At 37.4% G+C, this 23,024-nt stretch overlaps 1 protein-coding gene and 1 pseudogene across 4 annotated transcripts in view; one reads left to right on the top strand and one right to left on the bottom strand.

Annotated features, from left to right (window-relative positions):
- KCNQ1 (potassium voltage-gated channel subfamily Q member 1) overlaps nucleotides 1-23,024 on the bottom strand; it is a 403,636-nt gene that overhangs the window by 227,039 nt on the left and 153,573 nt on the right. The gene's annotated exons all lie outside the window — the stretch shown is intronic.
- On the top strand, nucleotides 5,006-5,903 carry LOC104677108 (annotated as a pseudogene). The gene has a single exon (XR_004053606.1). The product of XR_004053606.1 is annotated as a 60S ribosomal protein L5 pseudogene (transcript).

The following is a 23,024-nucleotide window of genomic DNA, read 5'->3' as shown; positions in this document are numbered from 1 at the left end:
TCACCGTGTTAGCCAGGATGGTCTCGATCTCCTGACCTCGTGATCCGCCCGTCTTGGCCTCCCAAAGTGCTGGGATTACAGGCTTGAGCCACCGCGCCCGGCCAAAACTACACACTCTTTAAAAATTATTATGTCAAAGAAGACATCAGAATGAAAATTATAAAATACTTTCAAAAAGTGAAAATGAAGACACAACATACTCAAACTTATGGGATGTAGTGAAAGAAGTGCTTAGAGGAAAAATAGCTGCGAATGCCCACACTGAAAAAGAAGAAGGATCAATAACCTAATATTGTACCTTATGTAACTAGAGAAAGAAGAACGAACTAAACCTAAAGTTAAAAGAGAGAATGAAATAATATGTATGAGAGTGGAGATAACTGAATTCGAGATTAAATACACAACAGAGATAATTTAACAAAACCAAAAGTTGCTTATTTTTGAAAAGATCAAAGTTGAAAACCTTTAACTAGAATTAGTAAGAAAAAATTAGAGAAGTTGCACATATCTAAAATCATAAACAAAAGTAGAAACACAACAGAAAAAAACAAAAATAAGAAAAAAAGTGGGAACGATATAACTGACCTTACGGAAATAAAAAGTGTGATAAGAGAATACTATGAATAACTGTATACTAACAAATTATATAACCTAGATAAAATGGACAAATTCACAAAATACTAATATAAAAAAGAAATTGAAATTATGAGCAGACCCATAACAAGTAGAAAGTTTGAATCAGTAACCAAAAACCTTCCAATGAAGAAAATGCTACGACCAGATGGCATCACTGTTGAATTATACCAAACACTTGAAGAATTAACTCAAACTCTTCCAAAAAACAGAGGAGGAGAAAACACTTTGCAATACATTCTATGAGGCCAGTATTACATGGATTCCAAAGCCAGACAAATATATCACAAGAAAAGAAAAACTAGATACTAAAATATTTTATTTAACAAAGTACTAGTAAGCCAAATTCAGCAGCATATTAAAAAGGATTATATACCATGACCACATGGAATTTATCTCAGGAATGCAAGGGTGGTTCAGTACAAGAGTATCAATCAATGTAATACACCACATTAATAAAATGAAGGAAAAAACCCCATGTGATCATTTCAGTTGACTCAGAACAAGCATTTGACAAAATTCAACAACCTTTCAGGATAAAAACATGGAACTTTCAAAATGTGTTAAAGAGGATTTGTGAAAAATCCACAGCTAATATACTTAACGAGAAAAAAACTGAAAAATTTCTCCCATAACCAAAAATAAGATACGGCTGTGTGCTTTACCCAGTGCTACTGAACAATGTACTGAAAGTTTTAGCCATGACAATTAGGCAGATAAATAAACAAACAGGTAAATGAATAGCATCCAAATTGGAAAGGAAGCAGTAAAACTCTTTATTCAATAATGACATCTTATATCTAGAAAATCTCAAAGAATCCACAAACTAGTAGAGCTAATAAACAAGTCCAGCAAAATTGCAGGGTACATGTTCAACATTTATTTAAAAAAATCATTTGTGCCTCTATATACCAGGAATGAACAGCCCAAGAAGGAAGTCCATTTTTAAAATTCTACTTATAATAGCATCAAAAAGAGTAAAATAGCTGGGAATAAATTAAACCAAGAAGGTGAAAGACTTCTGCACTAAAGACTACAAAACACTGTTGACAAAAATTAAAGAAGACCTAAATAGAACTATACATCCTGTGTTCACAGATTGGAAGATTTAATATTGTTAAGTTGACAGTATTACCCAGTGATCTACAGATTCAATGCAACCCCTATCAAAATTCCAAGGGTCTTTTTATTTGCAGAAATTTAAAAACTGATTTTACAATGTAAATGGAATTTTTCCAGGGCACCAAATAATCTAAAATCAATTGAAAAAGAATAAAGTTGGAAGACTCAGGCCTGCCATTTCCAAAACTTTTACAAAGCTGCAGTAATCAAAATAATGTGGTACTGACACATTGTGGTCTCTAGGACACAAGGATGGACATATAGACCAATGGAATATAATAGAGAACGTAGAAATAAACACTCACATATATGGTCAATTCATTTTCAACAAATGTGTCAAGAAATCAGTGGAAAGAGTGGTCTTTTAACAAATGGTGCTGGGGCAACTGGATCCTCATATATCAAAGAATGAAGTTGGACCCATACCTCATAGCATATAAAAATTATCTCAAAATGGATCAGAGACCAAAAAATAAGAGTTAAAGGCATAAATTCCTTAGTAGAAAACATGAGTAAATCTTTATGACTTGAGATTGGAAATAAATTCTTAGAAATGGCACAGAGAATACAACATTGTAAATGTACTAAATGACACTGAATTGTATATGTTGAAATGTTATTTAAAAAAATTTAAAGGGTGCATAGAAGACTAAAAAGCAGCACAGACAGAATTATCACCAGAAAAATAAGGCTCAACATTAAATGTCAACATGGAGAACACATGTCAGAAATAGACAGTCCAGAGCAGTAGCTATAGTGGAGGCTCTTGCGAATGACTAAGATTTGAGGTGGCAGCCTCAGAGAATCACCTCTTGGGGGTAGATTCGATTGATAAAGTAGATGTATCTCTCAGAGACATGGTAGGAAAGCCAAAGAATGGTGAGCATAGCTGCCATTTAGAAACTACCTACACATGCAAGCATAACAGATTGGTTGAAAGGTTATAGTACAGTCACACTAAGGAATACTATGCAACTTTAGCAATAAAATGAGAAAGATCTCTGTGAATGGATATTGAGTGATTTCTAGGAGATGTTGTTAGGTGAGAAAAGCAAAATTCAAAAGAGCATATATAGAATAGTACTTTTTGGGAAATGAGAAAATTATCATGTCTCATAAAGAACACACACACACACAAACTATAAACTAGAAAACACTGAAACTGGTTACCTATAAGGGGTAGGGGGAATTAGGATGGAAGAGATATGGGTGAGAGGAAGATTTCTCTCAGTAGCTCCTTTTGTTTAGTATTGACTTTTGGAAGTATGTTAATGTTATCTGTATTAAAAAAATAAAATTAACAAGATAGGGACCACTTCTGAGATGGTGGAATGAGCACTTTGGTATAACCACTCCCTGAAAAGCAATGATAAAACTGGACAAAACTGTCAAAAACAACCATTTAAGAAGTCTGGAAATTAACCAAAGAAATACAAAAATTGAAAAGTGCTAATTAAATAAAAAAATATTAAACCTGCCTAAGAATAGCAGGGTTTGTTCTGATTTAACATGGGGGTGCCATCTCCCCACCCAAGCTCAGGGGCACAGTAGGTTTGAGGACCAGCAACAAAGAAGGCTCATCTGATGTTGAATTCCACAGAAAACCCTATGCACTATGTCAAGCAACAACGATTTCAGTGGCAAATAATTGGAGGCAGCCAACATCACAGCAACCTAATGTTCCAATACTGGTTGGGCAAGCGACAGATTAAGTAACATTTTAAAAGGAAGTCTGGAGATATGGAAGATTGTACATGCTCACAGGAGAGATCAGAGAGGTTTCCTGCTATCTACTTATCCTTGGCTGACTGTGAGACCTTTTGAAAACAGACAGTAAAATACAGGACAGAGTTATAAAGTGCCTGAACTTTGAATGTCCCAACCCACACATAGATCCCCTCAGCAGAGGGTGGAAGATTCACTGGCTCAAGATGTTTAAACAAATGTCTGACTAATCATGGCTTGACCACTAGGTTGTGCTGATCCAGGGTGACACCAATGAAGCCGGGCTTACAAAACAAACATAAGAGTTAAAACAAACAAAACTGAGCAGAGACACCAGTGGCTGCACACTGCAGGAGAACACAGACGCTGTAGAATCCATGCAGAGAAGGCATAAACAAGCCAACAAACAAATAAACGAGCAACAGAAATCATCCCTGGTTAGGGAGAAGAATTAGAATCCAGAGTTTCTATGATATATTATCTAAAATAAGTTTTTAACAAAAAAAAATTATGAGATATGCAAAGAAACAGAAAATTGTGACCCTTAAACAAGAATAATGAGCAGTAAATAGGAATTATCTCTGAGGGACCCCAAATGTAAGGACGTGATTTCAAAATAAGTATCATAACTATGTTCCAAAAATCAAAAGAAACCACATTAAAGAATGAAAGTGTGATGACAAAGACTCATCAAATAGGTAATATCAATAAAGAGACAGAAATGATAAAGTAAACCAAATAGAAGTTCTGTAGTTGTGAAATATAATAACTTAGATGGAAAACTCACTAGTGGGGCTAAGCAAATTTGACCTGGCAGAAGAATCAGTGAACTTGAACATGGATCTATAAAGATAATTCAGACTGTAGAAAGAAAAATAATGAAGAAAAATGAAGAGATACCCATTGGATACCATAATATAGTGATCCCCAACCTTTTTGGCACGAGGGACCAGTTTTGTGGAAGACAATTTTTCCACAGCCAGCTGTGGGAGGCTTTAGTTAGATTCTCATAAGGAGTGCACAACCTAGATCCCTCACATGCTCAGTTCACAGTAGGATTTGCTCTCCTGTGAGAATCTAATGCCATCACTGATCGGACAGGAGGCAGAGCTCAGGCAGTAATGCTTGCTTCCCCACTGCTCACCTCCTGCTGTGTGGCCCAGTTTCTAATAGGCCACAGACTGGTACCAGTCCATGGCCCTAGGGTTGGGGAACTCCGTCCTAACAGGATGTGTAACAATGTATGTGTAATTAAGTTGTAATATACATGTAATTAAGAGTAGAAAACATATGTGGAATTAAGGAGTAACAACATATGTGTTAATAAGAGTACTCAGAAGGAGAGAAGAGAAAAGGGCAGACAAAAATATTTGAGTAGATTATTAACCTGAAGCAGATTGTTTTTGCTTAAGCTGCTTATTGTAACCTCCAGATTACACTTTAAAAATAGGGGACCCTTCCCCCCCCACAGCGCTGCTGGGCCTGCAGGTCTCTGTTGAGCTGCGGATGCGGGTCTCAGTTCCGCAGGATGGGGTTTGTTAAAGTTGTTAAGAATAAGGCCTACTTTAAGAGATACCAAGTGAAATTTAGAAGACGATGAGAGGGTAAAACTGATTACTATGCTCACAAACTCTTGGTGATACAGTATAAAAATAAATACAACACACCCAAATACAGGATGATAGTTCGTGTAACAAACAGAGATATCATTTGTCAGATTGCTTATGCTCGTATAGAGGGAGATAATGATAGTCTGCGCAGCATATGCCCACGAACTGCCAAAATACGGTGGGAAGGTTGGCCTGACAAATTATGCTGCAGCATATTGTACTGGCCTGCTGCTGGCCCGCAGGCTTCTCAATAGGTTTGGCATGGACAAGATCTATAAAGGCCAAGTGGAGGTGACTGGCGATGAATACAATGTGGAAAGCATTGATGGTCAGCCAGGTGCCTTCACCTGCTATTTGGATGCAGGCCTTGCCAGAACTACCACTGGCAATAAAGTTTTTGGTGCCCTGAAGGGAGCTGTGGATGGAGGCTTGTCTATCCCTCATAGTACCAAACGATTTCCTGGTTATGATTCTGAAAGCAAGGAATTTAATGCGGAAGTACACTGGAAGCACATCATGGGCCAGAATGCTGCAGATTACATGTGCTACTTAACGGAAGAAGATGAAGATGCTTACAAGAAACAGTTCTCTCAATACATAAAGAACAGCATAACTCCAGACATAATGGAGGAGATGTATAAGAAAGCTCATGCTGCAATATGAGAGAATCCAGTCTATGAAAAGAAGCCCAAGAAAGAAGTTAAAAAGAAGAGGTGGAACTGTCCCAAAATGTCCCTTGCTCAGAAGAAGGATCGGGTAGCTCAAAAGAAGGCAAGCTTCTTCAGAGCTCAGGAGCGGGCTGCTGAGAGCTAAACCAAACGATTTTCTATGATGATTTTTCAGATACAGGCAATAAACTTATGGACAGAAAAAAAAATGAATGGGGGAAATAAACTAATAAAGGAATTAAAATGGTACTCTAGAACATATCTATTCAACATGCAGAAAGCAGTAAAGGAGGAAGAGAGGAACAAAAGTGATATGAGACATAGAAAATAAATAACAACATGGTAGATATAAATCCTTCAGCATCAATGATTATATTACATATAAGTGAATTAAAAACTCAATAAAGGGCAGAGATTGCCAGACTGCCTTAAAAGCAGGATCCAAATATATATGGTCTGCAAGAGTCACACTTTAGATTCAAAGACATAGTTGAAAGTAAAATGATGGAAAAAGATGACATGCAAACAGTAATAAGAAAGCTAGAGTGACTGCACTAAAATCAGACAAAATTGGCTAGGTGCAGTGGCTCACACCTGTAATCCCAGCATTCTGGGAGGCCGAAGCAGACAGAGCACTCGAGGTCAGGAATTCAAGACCAGCCTGGCCAGCATGGTCAAACCCTGTCTCGACTAAAAATTAGCTGGGCATGGTGGCAGATGCCTATAGTCCCAGCTACTTGGGATGCTGAGACAGGAGAACCACTTGAATCCGGGAGGTGGAGGTTGCAGTGAGCCAAGATCACGCTACTTGCACTTCAGCCTGGGCGACAGAGTGAGACTGCATCCCAAAAATAAAATAAAATAAATAAAATCAGACAAAATAGACTTTAAAAACAAGCCACGTTATTAGAGATGTTGAGAAACATTTTACAATGTTTACAAGAGAGAAAATTTAACAGGAAGAAATAGAAATCATAAACAAAAATCATAAATAAAAAATTTATAACAGCTAAAAACACAGCCCTAAAGTATATGAAATACAACTGTCAGAACTGAAGAGAGAAACAGGCAATTCAACAATAATAGACAATTTAACAATAATAGTACGAACTCTTTCATATCCTTGTTGATTTTCTGTCTTGTTGTTCTATCAATTATTCAGAGTGGGGTACCGAACTATTACCCAACCACTACTGCTGGATGAGATGGTGGGAGGTGAGGCTATGTGGGGGGTACCGAACTATTACCCAACCACTACTGCTGGATGAGATGGTGGGAGGTGAGGCTATGTGGGGGGGTACCGAACTATTACCCAACCACTACTGCTGGATGAGATGGTGGGAGGTGAGGCTATGTGGGGGGTACCGAACTATTACCCAACCACTACTGCTGGATGAGATGGTGGGAGGTGAGGCTATGTGGGGGGTACCGAACTATTACCCAACCACTACTGCTGGATGAGATGGTGGGAGGTGAGGCTATGTGGGGGGTACCGAACTATTACCCAACCACTACTGCTGGATGAGATGGTGGGAGGTGAGGCTATGTGGGGGGTACCGAACTATTACCCAACCACTACTGCTGGATGAGATGGTGGGAGGTGAGGCTATGTGGGGGGTACCGAACTATTACCCAACCACTACTGCTGGATGAGATGGTGGGAGGTGAGGCTATGTGGGGGGTACCGAACTATTACCCAACCACTACTGCTGGATGAGATGGTGGGAGGTGAGGCTATGTGGGGGGTACCGAACTATTACCCAACCACTACTGCTGGATGAGATGGTGGGAGGTGAGGCTATGTGGGGGGTACTGAACTATTACCCAACCACTACTGCTGGATGAGATGGTGGGAGGTGAGGCTATGTGGGGGGTACTGAACTATTACCCAACCACTACTGCTGGATGAGATGGTGGGAGGTGAGGCTATGTGGCACTCCGCTTAATACCCTCCCCTGTTCTGGTGTCAGGGAGACAAATGTGGAGCTGACTTTTCGTCAGAAACAGTGGTACCCAGAAAGTAGTGGGGTAACATATCCAAAGTGCTCAAAGTAAAAAAAAAAAAAAAAAAAAAAAAAAGTCGACCAAGAATCCAAGAATACTGTATCCAGAAAAGTTTCTTTCAAAAATAAGGCAAAATAAAAACATTTATAGATAAACAAAAACAGAATTCCTTGTTAGCAGACCAGCTTTGTAAGAACTACTAGAGGAAGTTCTTCAGGCAAAAAGCAAGTGCTCCTAGTAAGTTCACATATATCCAAAAGCAAAGAGTAAGGAGGTAAATAGGAGCAAAGCTGTTCTAGAGTAAGGAAGTGCTACCAGTTGGTAACTCAAATCCATAAAAACCAAAAAAGTAGATCAAACATATGATATAAGGAGGTTAATAAAACAGAAACTAGAAATATATACTTGCTCTCCTTTCACCTTCTTTAAATATGTATCATTATATAATACGATTATAATAGTGCATAATAAAGATGTAATATATGTAACAATAATACCACAAAAGTGGTAAAACTGAATAAACTCATACAGGAATAACTTCTATATCTCACCAGGATTAATATAAATATGAAGTAAATTTTGAGACATAGGGCTTACATAAGGTAAGCCCTAGAGCAAACACTAATAACAAATAGAATATTGAAGAATCATAAATGAAAATTTATATTAGAAAATATTCACTAGATGGAAAAGAAAGCAGCAAAGGAGAAATAGAGGAACAAGAAATAGTACATAGAAAAGACAAAAAGTAAAACTGAGGATGTAAATCTAACTATATCAGTAATAACATTAAATGTGAATGGATTACACAATCTAATCAAAGGCAGGAATTGTCAGACCGGATTTGAAAAACAGGATCCATCTGTATTCCATCTATATGAGGCATACTTTAGATGAAAACTGCTGACTGAAAGTAAAAGGATGGAAAAATATATATCATGTAAGCAGCAATCATAAGTAACCTGAAGTGCTATAATAAAGTCAAAGGAGACTTTAAATTAAGAATGTTACTGAAGTTAAACATGATATCTCATAATAAAATGTCAATTCATGAGAAGATATGATTACAAACATATATTCACCTAACAATAGAACTAAAACATATGAAGCAAAAACTGACAGAACTGAACAGAGAAATAGTCAATTCAACAATAGCAGTTGGAGACTTCAACACTCCACTTTCAATAATGTGTAGTAGAAGAAGAAGATCAATAAGGAAATAGAAGATATGAGCAACACCATAAACCAACTAGATTCAAAAGGTAATTACAGAGCACTTCACCCAACAACCAACATTGAATATACAGTATTTTCAAGTGCACATGAAACATTCTTCAAGAAGGACCATATGGTAAGTCACAAAACAAACCCCCATAAATTTAAAAGGATTGAAATAATACAAGGTATTTTTTTCTGAATATAATGGAATAAAAGTAGAACCCAGTAGCAGAGAAATTAGGGAAACATACACATGTGGAAATTAAACAACACTACATTCTTAAATAATCAATGGGTGAAAGAATTCACAAGGGAAATTAAACGTACTTTGAGATTAATGAAAATGAAGATACAACATAACAGAACTTATGGGATACATTTAAAGCAGTGCAGAGATGGAATTTTATAGCTATGAATGCCTGTATCAAAAAATAAGGCTTCAAATCAATAAGCCAACTCCCCACCTCAGGAAACTAGAAAAAGAAGAGCAAACTAAACCTAAAGCAAGTAGAAAAAAAAATAATAAATATTAGAGTAGAAATAAAATATGGAATATAAAAATAATAAAGTCAACAAATCCAAAACTTTGTTCTTTGAAAAGATCAGCAAAATTAACAAACCTTTGATAGATTGGTAAGAGAGAGGGAGAGGGAGAAGAAAAGAAAGGGAGAAAGGGGGAGGAGGAAAGAGAGAGGGGGAAGTGCATGAGGCGAAGGGGGATAGAGAAAACTCAAATTACTAAAATCAAAAATGAATGGCAGTTTTACAAATTAAAGGAGAAAAAAGAGGCTAGCTGCAGTGGCTCACCCCTGTTAGCCCAGCAATTTGGGAGGCCAAGGCAGGAGAATTGCTTGTGGCCAGGAGTTCAAGAATAGCCTGTGCAACAAAGCAAGACCCTATCTCTACAAAGTATTTTTTGAAAAACAGCTGATGTTGTGGTGCACACCTATCATAAAGTAAGGGGCAAGGATCACTTGAGACTAGATCAAGGTTACAGTGAGCTATGATTACACCACTCTATTCCAGCCTGGGCAACAGAGAGAGACTCTGTTTCTGAAAAAGAAAAGGAAAAAGGAATGAATGAGGGAAGTATACTACCAACCTGACAGAAATAAAAAGGATTGTGAAGGAATACTATGAACAATTTTGTGCCAATAAATCACACAACTTAGATGAAATGGACAAATACCTAGAAAGATGAAAACTGACTAAGAAATAAGCAGAAAATGTGAATGGATCTATAACAAGTTAAAGAGATTGAATTCGTTATCAGAACGCTAGTTAAAAAGAAAAGCCCAAGAGGGCCAGATGGCCAAATATCTAAAGAATATAAATTCTTTATGAACTCTTCCAACAACAACAAAAAAAAAAAAAAAAAAAAAAGAAGAGGAGGAAAAATTTTCCAATACATTCTTTGAGTCCAGTATCACCCTGACACCAAAATCAGACAAAAACATGAAAAGAGAACTTATAAAATTTATTTTACCCATTTTAGGTATATAGTTCTGTGGCATTAGGTAAATCCACACTATTGTGCTTTATTCTTTCTTGATGTTGTAAATGGGATTGTTTTCTTAATTATATTTTCAGATTGTTTTTGACAGCATATAGAAATACTATTGATTTTTGTATTTCGTTACAATAACTGTGATGAAAATGATGTAAAACCCTCAAAACCCTCAACAAAATACTAGCAAGTAAAATCAAGCAATGTTTAAAAGGGATTATACATTATAATCAAATGGGACTTATTTCAGGAATGCAAGGTTGAATTAACATCTGAAAATCAATTAATGTAATGCACCATTATCAATAGAATAAAAGACAAAACATCATGATTTCTGTCAGTCTGTTCAGATTGTTATAACAAAATACCATGAACTGGTGGCTTATAAACACAGAAATTTATTTTTTTGCAATTTTACAGGCTTGGAAGTTCAAGGTCAAGGCACTGGCAGATTCAGCGTCTGGTGAGGACCCACTTTCTGGTTCATGAACAGTTGTCTTCTTGTGTCCTCATATGATGGAAGAAAAAAAAAGGAGCTCACTGAGGTCTCTTTTACGAGGGCACTAATCCCTTCCATGAGGTCTCCACCCTCATGACCTAACCACTTCCCAAAGGCCTCACCTCCTAATACCAACATTGGGGGTTAGGATTTCAACATATACATTGTGAGGAAACACACATTCCATCTATAGCAATTAATGATAGAATAAAAGACACAGAAAAGCATTTGGGTAATAAAATTCAATACCCTTCCATGATGGGAGAAAAAGCCGTACTCAGTATACTAGGAATAGAAGGGAACATCCTCAACCTGATAAAGGCCATCTATTAAAAATCACAGTTAATATCATACTTAACAGCAATGACTAAATGTTTCCCCATTAAGATCAGGAAGCAGACAAAGGGATCTGCTTTTTCTACTTCTATTCAACATTTACTGAGTGTTCTATCCAGGACAATTTGGGAAGAGAAAGAATCCAGACTGGAAAGAAGAAGTAAAACTACTTGGAGATGGCATAATCTTTGTGTTAGTTCAGTTTTGCATTACTATAAAGGAACACCCGAGGCTGGGTAATTTATAAAGAAGATTTTAATTGGCTCACAGTTCTTCAGGCTATACAGGAAATACGGCACCAGCACCTGCTCCTGGTGAGGGCCTCAAGAAGCTTACAATCATGGCGAAAGGCAGAGGGGCAGGCATATCACATGGCAAGAACAGGAGCAAGGTGGAGGGAGGTGGCAGGTTCTTTAAACAACCAGCTCTTAGCATAAACTACCACAGAACTCGCTGATTACCATGGGGATGGTACCAAGCCATTCATGAGGGCTCCATGCATGATCCAAACACCTCCCACCAGACCCCACCTCCAACATTGGAAATCATTTTAATATGAGATTTGGAGGAACCAAACATCCAAACCATATCACTGTTGTATACAGAAAACCCCAAGGAATCCATTGTGAAGCAATTATAACTAATGAGTTCAGTAAGGTTGCAGGAGACAAAATCAGTATATAAAAATCAATTGTATTTCTACACACTGTCAAAAAACAATCTGAAAATATAATTAAGACAACAATTCCATGTACAACAACCTCAAAAAAGAGTAAAGCACAACAGTGCAAATTTACTTAATGCCACATAACTATATACCTAAAATGGGTAAAATAGTAGATTTTATGTATATTTTTACCATATTAAAGAAAAATAAAATACCTTGGGAATAAATTTAACAAAAGAAGCACAAAGTTTATCCTCTGAAAATTACAAAACACTGTTGAAAGAAAAGAAGATACAAATAAATGGAAAGACATTACATGCTCATAGACTAGAAGACTTAATATTGTTAAGATGGCAACACTCCCAGAATTGTGTTGATCTACAAATTCAACACAATCCTTACCAGAATCTCAGCTGGTTTCTTTGTAGAATAATAAACTGATGTTAAACTTCATATGAAAATGCAAAGGACCCAGAATAGCAACAATTTTGAAAAAGAAAAGTTGGAGGCTTCACACTTCCTGATCTCCAAAATGACTACAAAGCAACAGTATTCAAGAAAATGTGATACTGGCATGAGATAGATATATAGACCAAGGGAATAGAATCGAGTGTAAAAATGGAGCCATGCATCTATGGTCAATTGATTTTTGACAAGGATGCCAAGAACATTCAATGTGGAAAGAATAGTCTTTTGAACAAATAGTGTTGAAACAATTGATATCCACATGAGAAAAATAAATTGGACCACTCCACATCATATACAAAAATTAACTCAAAGTGGATCAGAGACATAAATACATAACAGATAAAGCTATAAAATTCTTAGAGTAAACATAAGGGTAAATCTTTATGACCTTGGATTTGGCAGAGATTTCTTAGATATAACACCAAAGAACAAGGAACAAAAGAAAAAAAGTAGATATATTGGACTTCATAAAAATTAAAAACTTTTGTGCTTCAAAAGACATCTTAAAGAAAGTGAAAAGACAACCTACAGATGGGAGAAAATATTTGCAAATAATTTATCTGATAGGGGACTTGTTACTGGATATATAAATAACTCTTACAACTCAAAAACAAAAAGACAAATATCCCAACTTAAAGAATGGATGAAGAATTGGAATAGACATTTCTTCAGTGATGACGTATATATAGTCAACAAACACATGAAAAGATGCTCAACATGATTAGTCATAGGAAAATGTAAATCAAACCCAAAAGGAGGTACCAGTTAATAACCACTAAGATGGCTGTAATTGAAAAAAGATAATAGCAAGTGTTGGTGAGGATGTGGAGAAATTGCACAGTGCTCACATGCTGGTGGTGAGAATGTAAAATGATGCACCCACTTTGGAAATAATTGGTCAGTTCTTCAAAAAGATAGTTATCGGCCGGGTGCTATGGCTCACACCTGTAATCCCAGCTCTTTGGGAGGCCGAGGTGGGTGGATCACAAGGTCAGGAGATCGAGACCATCTTGGACAACATGGTGAAACCCCATCTCTACTAAAATACAAAAAATTAGCTGGGCATGGTGACATGTGCCTGTAATCCCAGCTATTTGGGAGGCTGAGGCAGGGGAATCGCTTGAACCCAGGAGGCGGAAGTTGCAGTGAGCTGAGATCGCACCACTGCTCTCCAGCTTGGTGACAGAGCAAGACTCCGTCTCAAAAAAAAAAAAAAAAAAAGTTATCATCTGACTCAGCTTTCCATTCCCATGTGTTTTCATATCCCTTTCTCTTTTTTTTGAAATGGAGTCTTGCTCTGTTGCCCAGGCTGGAGTGCAATGGCATGGTCTCAGCTCACTGCAACCTCTTCCTCCTGGGTTCAAGCAATTCTCCTGCCTGAGCCTCCCGAGTAGCAGGAATTACAGGCACTTGCCACCACACCCAGCTAATTTTTGTATTTTTAGTAGAGATGGCGTTTCACCATGTTGGCCAGGCTGGTCTCGAACTCCTGACCTTAGGTGATCTACCTGCCTCGGCCTCCCAAAGTGTTGGGATTACAGGCGTGAGCCACCACCACACCCAGCCTTTCATATCTCTTTCATGCCCAAGAGATATGAAGACACATGTCCACACAAAAACCCATATTCACGTGTTCTAGAAGCATTTTTCCTAGTAGTCAAAATGTGGAAACAATCTAAAATGCTTATCAACAAATGAATGGATAAACAAAATGTTTATTCATTGTATATCGTACGATGGTAGATTATTCATTCATTAAAGAATGAAGCACAAGGACTGGATGCAGTGGCTCACACCTGTGGTTCCAGCAGGTTAGGAGGCCAAGGCGGGCAGATCACCTGAGGTCAGGAGTTCGAGAGCAGCCTGGCTAACATGGCGAAACCCCGTCACTACTAAAAATACAAAAATTAGCCAGGCTTGGTGGTGTGTGTCTGTAATCCCAACTACTTGGGAGGCTGAGGCGGGTGAATTGCTTGAACCCGGGAGGCAGAGGTTGCAGTGAGCCGATATCGCGCCACTGCACTCCAGCCTGGGCAACAGAGTGAGACTCCGTCTCAGAAAAAAAAAAAAAAAAAAAAAAAAAAAAAAAAAAAAAAAAAAAAAAAAAGGATGAAGTACGAACCTTAAAAACATGATGCTAAGTGAAACCAACCAGTCACAAAGGACCATACATTGTATGATTCAATTTATATAAAATGTCCAGAATAGGCAAATCCATAGAGAGAAAGATTAGTTATTGCCTAGGGCTGAGGGGGATGGAATAGTGGGTTTGGGGGTGATATTTAAAAGGCACTGGGTTTCTTTTTGGAATGATGAAAATGTTCTCAAACTGGAGTGGCAGTTGCACAGCTCTGGGGATACACAGGCACACTTCACTTTATTGCACTTTGTGGATATTGTGTTTTTTAAAAATTAAATGTGTGTGGTAAGCCTGCATTGAGCAAGTCTATCAGTGCCATTTTTCCAACAACATGTGCTCACTTCATTCTGGGTCAGCATTTTTTAGCAATAAAGTGTTTTTCAATTAAGGTAGGCACATTGTTTTCCTAGACATGGGGCTATTGCACACTTAATAGACTACAATATAAACACAACTTTTATATGCAGTGGTAAACCAAAAAATTTGTGTGACTTGCTTTATTGCAATATTTGCTTTATTGCAGTGCACTGGAGCCGAACCACAATATCTCCGAGGTATGCCTATAGTAAAAACCATTCAATCATACTCTTAAAATGGGTGAATTGTATGTATGTAAACTATTATCTCCACAAGGCTGCTAGAAAAAAGCTATGGGAGAAAATATTTGGGGTCCAGGGCCAAAGTCTTCTTAGCCCTGACATCAGAAGTGCAATCCATAAAAAGGATACATTGAATCTCATCAAATTTTAAAATGTTTGCTCTATAAAAGTACCCTGTTGAGATGATGACAATGAAAGCTACAATGAGTAAAATATTTGCACCCTGTTTCTGGCTTAGTATAAGTGTCTAGAATATATAAATATCTCCCAAAACTCGACAGTAACAAAAAGTCTAATTGGGAAATGGGAAAATGGTATCAATAAGAATTTCACTGAATAGAACATAAAAATGGCAAACAGGCACATGAAAAGATGTTCAGTATCATCCTAATGAGGAAATGTACATGTAAACCACAGTGAGATCTCACTACCCACCTATCTGAATGGATAAAATGAAAAACAGTGTGAACATCAAATACCAGCAAGAATGCAGAGAAACTACATAACTTAGGCATTGCTGGCAGGAATGGGGAATGTGAAATGGTGCAGTCACTCTGGAAGATCAGTTTGGTAGTTTCTTATAAAACTAAACATGCAACTGCCATATAACTCAGCAGTTACCAGCTTGGGCTTTTATCCCAAAGAAATAAAAACTTATGTTCACACAAGAACCTTACAAGAATATTCATGTCATCCTTATCAATGTATAAGGTTCCCATGGCTGCTGTAATACATTTCCACAAACTTAGTGGCTTAAAACAACACAAGCTTTTTTTTTTTTTTTTTTTTTTAAACAGTTCTAGAGGCCAGAAGTCTGAAAAGAGTCTTAAGGGACTAAAAATCAAGGTGTCGGCAGGGCCGGTTCCTTCTGGAGGCTCCGCTTCCCTTTCCTTGCCTTTTCTTCTGGAAGCTGCCTGCATTCCTTGGTTTGTGACCCCTTCCTCAAATCACATTACCATTTCCTGCCCCTGCTTCCGTGGCCACATAACCCTTTTTCTCTTCTATAGTCCAATATGCTTCTGCCTCCCTCTTATAAGGACCCTTGTGATTACACTGGACCCACTCAGACAATCCAGGATGATCTCTCCATCTCAAGGTCCTTCATTTAACACATCTGCAGAGTGCCCTTTGCCACAGAAGGCAATAGTCATAGGTTCCAGGAGTTAGGACCTGGCTACTTTGGGGGCCATTGTTCAGCCTACTATGATTTGTAATAGCCCAAACTGGAAATGACCCACATGTCCTTGGATGAGGGAATAGTTAAATAAACTGGGGTATATGTCCATATCATGAAATTCCACTCAGCACTACAATTTAGTGAACTGTCGCTATACAAAACAACTTGAATGAATCCAGAGAATGATGCCGAGCCAAAAGACTCAGTTTCTAAGATATTGTGTACGGTGTGATTCCATTTATATGGCACTTTTGAAAAGATAAAACTACAGAATCAGAGAACAGATTAGTGGTTGCCAGGGATTAGAGGAATAGGGTGGGAGAAAGTTGGTGTAAAAGGACAAACAATGGGAATCCTTGTGGTGATGGAAACACTCTGTATCTTGACTCTCACTGTTGACATCCTGGTTATCATATTGTGCTATGGTTTTAGAAGATGCTACCACTGAGGGAAACTAACTAAAGGGTGCATGGGATCCCTATTATTTCTTACCATTTCATGTGAATGTCTAAAAATAAAAAGCTTAAAAGTGTCATTTTTAAAAATGGATAAAAGATCTGAATAAATATTTCATTAAAGAAGATATACAATTGAGCACCAGGCACATGGAAAAACGCTCAGCATCATTAGGAAAATGCAAATCAAAACCACGATGAGGTAACCATTCCAACGGGACAGTATTTTTTTTTCTTTCTATACTTTCGTAGAAGGGGTGCTAGAGTTGGAAAATTATCATTTTTGCAACTACCACAGTAAAGCCTGGTTTCCAAAAGCATTTAAATCTGGAGAGACTTTTTTGATACACAGCAGGGTATATGCATGGCCTTAAAGAATCTCCCCCAGATTTTCTATTGGTTGCAAGACAAAATATAGTAACCGTAGGGTAGAAAAGTGGATAATGCCTCAATTTGGTGATCAAAATAACATCTTCAATAAGGGGCAGATACACTGTGTGCCTCAGGATGTGGTACACTGAGAAGGACATCAGGTCACTGACAGAGTACACAACGTGGATGTAACCTGAGGAAACATCAAACTCCCCCAAGAAGTGGCAGGACTGTATCTTTCAAAAATATCAGTGTCATAACAGAGAAGGAGACTAGAAATGCTCCAGATTAAAGACGACTGAAGAGACACATCTAAAGGCAATACTGACCCTGAACTGGATCTTTCAGTGGAGGAAAAAATGCTACAAAGGACATTGTCATGGCAACTGACAAAATCGGAACACAGGCATTAAATTAGGTCAAAGTATTATATCGATGTTTAATTGCAGAAGTTGATAACTGTATTCTTGCTTTCAAAGATAATATCTTTGTTTTTCAGAAATACACAGCAAAATGTTTAGGGGCAAAGGGCTGTGGAGTATGCAACTCACAGATGTTTCAGAAAAACATGTTATGTGAATATAATGTAGAGAAAGGGGTTCAAATGATAAAGTGAATGTGGCAAAATGTAACAATTAGTAAACTGGTAAGTCTTAGTGAAGGGTATATAGGTGTTTTATATCTCATGCTTGTAATTTTTCTGTAGTTCAAAATTATTGCCAAATAAAGTTTGTTTTGTTTTAAGAAAGAATCCTGAGGGACCACCTTAGCCCAGCAGGTCACAACTGGGGGCAATTTTGCCCTCCAGGGACATGTGGCAACATGTGGAGATGTTTTTGGTTGTCATAACTGAGGGAAGGGTGCTGCTGGCTTCCTGGTAGGGGCCAGAGATGCTGCTAAACATCCTACAATGGACAGGACTTCCTCCCTCAACAAAGACTTATCCGGCACTAGATGTCAATAGAGGTACAGTGGAGAAACTCTGCCCCACTTGGCTGACAACAAGTCACTCTGCCAGGATGGGTGGGCAGGAATGCCGGCCCGGAAAGAGGAACCCTGCCTGTGGAATTCAAGGTCAGACAACCCAAGAAAAACAACCTGGCCACATCACTGAAATTAACATGCCTATTCCTGTGTCATGGGTTGAATTGTGTCCCACAAGATTTGCAACTGAAGCCCTAGTCTTTAATACCTCAGCATGTGACTCACCATATTTGGAGACAGGACCTTTGAAGAGGTGATGAAGCTACAGTGAGGCTGTTAGGGTGGCCCTAATCCAATGTGACGGGTGCCCTTAAAGAAAAGGATATTTGGACACACAGAGAAACACTGGGATGCAAGTGCACAGAGCAACGACCATGTGATGACACAGGAAGAAGGCAGCCATCTGCAAGACAAGGAGAGAGACCTCAGGGAAAGCCACCTTGCTGACACCTTGATCTCAGACTTCTATCCTCCAGAATTGTGAGAAATAAATGTCTGCCATCTAAGCCACCCAGCCTGTGGTATTTTTGTTATGGCAGCCCTAGCAAACGAATACATTCTGGAAATTTATCACATAGAAATAAAAGTTCTGTACATAGAAACAGGTTCAAGAACCTATGTTCAGAAACAAAATGAATTTTAAGCAATAGAGAACCTCACAGAATATGTACACCAAAGGAAATTAAGCAGAGATTATAAATTTTAGAATAGAATTGAAATAGAAATAAAATTCAATTAGAGATTGAATTAAATCAAAATAAAATTGTTCCAGCAGCCTTAGGGACATTTTTACTATTTTACTGATTGAGAAAAACAAGATGCAGAAAGCAGGTGTGATATGATCCCATGAGTTTGGAAAACAATGATAATGCCTTCATTATGTCACATGTATTTTATTTCATTGAATATTATATGAACATCAGGAAAAATGTTAGACAACAAATCCTAGATTATCAACATAGGTAACAGAGAGGAGGGGAGCCCAAGCAAACATAATAAAAAAGTTCTGTACTGAAACACATCTATTCCATTCTACTCATCTGTAAAGTTAAAGTGAATATTAGAAAGTAATACAATATTAAGGACACTAAAAGAAAGAATAGCCCCTAGATTTGTGGTACGAGTGTTTGGAAGGAGAGCAGAGCAGATCTGGTGTTGATAGAGCCTGGGGCCAATTTGGCAGTAGACAGAGACACAAGACTGTTTGCTGCATTTGGGCCCTGGGTGAGTACTTACATGTTCTAACTCAGTCAACACAGGAGTCCTGGGAGCAGGCACAGTTAGGATCCTGATTTCACAGATGTGGAAACTGAGGCACAGAGAATGCAGTAGCTTGCTTTGGGCCACGTAAGAAAATGGCAGAGCTGGGCTATGGCCCTAAGAAGGTTGGCCATATAGGCTATACTCCAAACCACTCCATGGAACCTGCCACTCAAGTTTTAGAAACATAATTGTACAGGAAGGATTTAATTTTCCTGTCTCAGAATCTGGCAGATGTATTAGGTTTTTTTTTTTTTTTTTTTTTTTTTTTTTTAAACTAAGGGCAGAGCAGACCTAAATGAGGCAATGAATAAGCATGTATGTATACATATATATATATGTATGTGTGTATATACAATCCATCTCAATATACATTTTAGCTGTCCACGTATACAAATAAAACTTTGTGTCCTACAAATACAGAAAATATTTTCTGAGGTCTGTGGAGCATTTACAAAAATAATGGTCTTATTTTCATACTTGGACACAAAGAAAATCTTCATTTAAAAGAAGTGGAGACTTCATAGGCTACATCCTTTCACTGTAAGCCTACTAAATTAGAAATAAATAACAGTGATAAAAATTTACTGCTTAAAAACTAAGAAGACATTAAAAGAACTCTAAAGAGAAAAATCAAAACATAAAATAAAAACTATCAAGAAAGCAATGAAAAGGAACATATTTCATAATCAGATCTATGTGTCACAGCTAAAGCTGCAATCAGAGGAAAATTTATAGCCTTTAAAAATGCCTTTAGTAGAAGAACTTCAAATAAATGAACTATGACTCTTAAGTAAAAGAAAACAGGGTTAGCCAAGAAAAGGGAATTAACAGCTATAAAAGCTTAGATTAATGAAATAGATAACAAAGAGTACAAAGATAGTTTTCTGATAATATAAATAAAATAGATAAATTTCTCATGTGCTTAAGAGAAAAGGAGAAAAACTACAAAAGTTCAGGCATAAAGGAAAAGAAAAACAAAGAGATGATAGAAACCATAAAATCACTAAAGGAAAAAATTAGTTGCTACCAAGTGGCAACACAATTGAAACACTTGAGGAAATTAAATAGGAGTGAATAAATCACTCCAAAAGATGCAATAAACTAATGTATAACAACTTATCATAAAACAGGCTAAAAAGAAATTATTAAAGATGTCCTATAAAACATGCGTCAGGCCCAGATGGTTATACAACTCAGTTCTATTTAACCTTTACAGAAAAGATAATCCCAATGTTCTTCAAACAGTTCCAAGACACAGAACAAGGCAGATAAAACTTTGTTTTGTAAACCATTGTATTTGCCCCCACATGATGGCAGATTTCATACTTTTCTGAAAGATGTACTGTTATTTCTAGGATCAGATATCAGGGATGGCCTGCACCAGTGATGAGAGTGCAGCTTCACAGTTTTGATGACTGTTTAATGGAGATATGATACTTGAAGCAGGCCTCCACTGATGGGCATGTTGCTGGTTTGCAATTATTTGCTATTTAACAATTGCAGAAATCAATATCCTCATGATGGATTATTTTGCAAATGTGTAAGATATGTGTAGAATAAATTTCTAGAATGATTCAAAGGCATATGCATCTTTAATTTTGATTGAGATTGCCTTATTTATCTCCACAGAGGTTTGTATCAATTTATTTTTCCAACATCAATGACTGAGTTTCCCTGTACACAATACCCATAGAGTGTTATCAAACTCTTTGATATTTAATAATTAGATAAGTTTCAAAAACCCCATTGCTTTAATTTGCATTTCTGTCATAATTGAAGTCATCCAGCATATTTTCATTCTTAAGAATCATTGGTATTTCCTTTTCTGTGAACCCTTTAACTTTTATCTTTATTTACAAGACCATTTTTATTATTATTATTATTATTTTTTTTTTTTTTGAGAGGGAGTCTCGCTCTGTCACCCAGGCTGGAGTGCAGTGGCCGGATCTCAGCTCACTGCAAGCTCCGCCTCCCGGGTCTACGCCATTCTCCTGCCTCAGCCTCCCAAGTAACTGGGACTATAGGCACCCGCCACCACGCCTGGCTAATTTTTTGTATTTTTTTAGTAGAGATGGGGTTTCACCGTGTTAACCAGGATGGTCTTGATCTCCTGACCTTGTGATCTGCCCACCTTGGCCTCCCAAAGTGCTGGGATTACAGGCATGAGCTACCGCGGCGTGGCCAAGAGCATTTTTATATAGCAATTAAATTAGCCCCAGGCCTATAGGTGAGTGGCAACTGGTTTCTTTAGGTTATCAATAACAAAGTATTTTCAGTATTTTTTTGCTATGCAAAATATATATTATATATTACATATTTATTATAAACAGCTTTATTGAGGTATAATTGACATAACTTGCATATGTTTAAAGTGTGCAATTTGGTAACTTTTGACACACGATGAAACCATTGCCATGATTATGATAATGAACATATCCACTGCCCCAAAAGTTTTTTTGTGCCCTTTTGTCCTTTTCCCTCCTGCCACTACCCCTGACCCCCAGGTAACCACTGATAACCACTGATATTTTTGCCACTCTATATTAGTGGTCATTTTGTAGATTTTTACATAAATAAGATACCATGTACTCTTTTTTTTTTTTGGTCTGGCTTCTTTCACTCACCATAATTATGTTGCAATTTATCCATATTGTAGGTGTATCAATGGTTCATTCCTTTGTATTTCGGAGTAGTATTCCATTGTAGGAATATACCACAACTTTGAAAAAAAAAATCTATTCAAATGATGGGCATTTGAGTTGCCTCCAGTTTTGGGTTTCCAGTTTTTATAAAGCTGCTATGAATATTCCATGTACAAATGGTGGCAAGCATATGATCTTATTTCTCCTGGATAAATACCTAAGAATAGAATGGCTGTGGAATATGGTAGGTATATATTTAACACATTAAGAAACTGCTGAACTGTTTCCCAAATGGTTGCATCGCTTTGGACTTTGTATTCTCACCAGGAGCATGTGAGAGTTCCACCTCCAACACATCTTCACCAACACTTGGTATCATCCATCTCCCTCATTTTACACAATATAATTGGGTACTGGTATTTCATGGTGTTTTTCATTTGCATTTCTCTAATAACTAATGATATTTCAGCCACATCTTCAGGCTCCATTTCTAATTCTAGTTCTCTTGCAGTTTTCACAACATCAGCAGTTACTTCCTCCACTGAAATCTTCAATCCCTCACAGTCATCCAAGAGGGTTGAAATCAACTTTTTCCCAATTCCTGTTAATGTTGATATTTTTACCTTCTTCCATGAATCACTAATATTCTCAATTTCATCCAGAATGGTGATTCTTTTCTAAAGTGTTTTCAATTTACTTTGCCCAGATTCATCAAAGCAATCACTCTCTATGACCGCTATAGCCTTATAAAATGCATTTCTTAAATAATAAAACTTTGAAGTTGGAATTACTCCTTGATTATGGGCTGCAGAATGGATGTTGTGTTAGCAGGCATAAGAACAACATTAATCTTCTTGTACATCTCCATCAGAGGTCTTGGATGACCAGGTGCACTGTCAATGAGCAGTAACATTTTGAGGAATCTTTTTGTCTGA

Source organism: Rhinopithecus roxellana, chromosome 15, assembly GCF_007565055.1.
Source record: "Rhinopithecus roxellana isolate Shanxi Qingling chromosome 15, ASM756505v1, whole genome shotgun sequence".
Taxonomy (NCBI): Eukaryota; Metazoa; Chordata; class Mammalia; order Primates; family Cercopithecidae; genus Rhinopithecus; species Rhinopithecus roxellana.
Note: the sequence above shows the minus strand (reverse complement) of the source record. Positions and strands in the feature narration are given on the sequence as shown.